The 1104-nt window shown below is 37.9% G+C and overlaps 1 protein-coding gene across 6 annotated transcripts in view; it reads right to left on the reverse strand.

The window, feature by feature from the left end:
• LOC117179564 (aldehyde dehydrogenase, dimeric NADP-preferring) overlaps nt 1-1104 on the reverse strand; it is a 109248-nt gene that overhangs the window by 79725 nt on the left and 28419 nt on the right. The gene's annotated exons all lie outside the window — the stretch shown is intronic.

Raw genomic sequence — 1104 nt, forward strand, 5'->3', positions numbered from 1 at the left:
AAAGTTTTCTGTGCATTTGTTGACCTAGAAAAAGCTTTTGACAAGGTAGATAGAAGTAAACTTTGGGAATTTCTGAAAGAGTATGGAGTCAATGGATGGATCATACAACCTATAAAAACAATATATACAGGTAGCAAAGCGAGTGTAAGAGTGAATGGGAAACTGAGTGACTGTTTCAATATTATTCAAGGAGTTAGAAAAGGATGTGTTATGTCTTCATGATTATTTATATTATTTATGGACAAGTGTTTAAGAATGGCTCTCTTCGACGAAGAGGGTGTGGATCTCGAAACAGTAAGGGTACGAGGGTTAGCGTTTGCAGATGATAAGGTTGTTATGGCAGAGTCTATCGAAGACTTACAAAGAATGTTGAATAAACTAGATGCAAGCATGAAGAGCATGGGCCTCAAAATTAACGCAAATAAAACAAAAACTATGGTGTTCGAAGGAAAGAGTGAGAAAACACTATGTATTATTTTATTAAATGATGAGAGAATTGAACAAGTTGATAAGTTCGTATACCTTGATAGCTTATTTACTAGGGACAGAAAGATAGATGAGGAATTAGATAGACGAATAAATGAAGGTAAGAAGGTTATTGGTAGAGCAGGTAAAATTAACGCAATTGACATGAGATTCATGCGCATAATATGCGGGAAAACCCTAATGGACAAAGTAAGTAACGAGATAATTCTAGAAGAATGTGGTGCAGAAGAGACGCTAGTAGACACATGGGAAAGAAATCGGTTAAGATTGTTCGGACATGTTGAGAGAATGCCAAATGAACGACTAACGAAACAAGTGTATCAAGGTAAAGTAAATGGCAACGTGCCCAGAGGTAGACCGCGGAAAGAATGGTTAGAATGTGTGAATGAGACCCTAGTTAGAAGAGACATAAGAAGTCACAGAAACACGAGAGCCCGCATGAAAAAATGCATGGACATAAAAGAAGCTAGAGATGAATGCCAGGACAGGAAAGTATGGCGGCAAATAGTTAATAATAAGAGTGTCAGTAGAGTGAATGACGCCTGAAACAAAGACCTTGGCTATTAATGGACCCAAGTGGGGAACCTTACATAATGACTTCGTGAGGTTCTTCGCTTG

The sequence above is a fragment of the Belonocnema kinseyi genome, chromosome 9 (genome assembly GCF_010883055.1).
Source record: "Belonocnema kinseyi isolate 2016_QV_RU_SX_M_011 chromosome 9, B_treatae_v1, whole genome shotgun sequence".
In the NCBI taxonomy this organism is placed as follows: Eukaryota; Metazoa; Arthropoda; class Insecta; order Hymenoptera; family Cynipidae; genus Belonocnema; species Belonocnema kinseyi.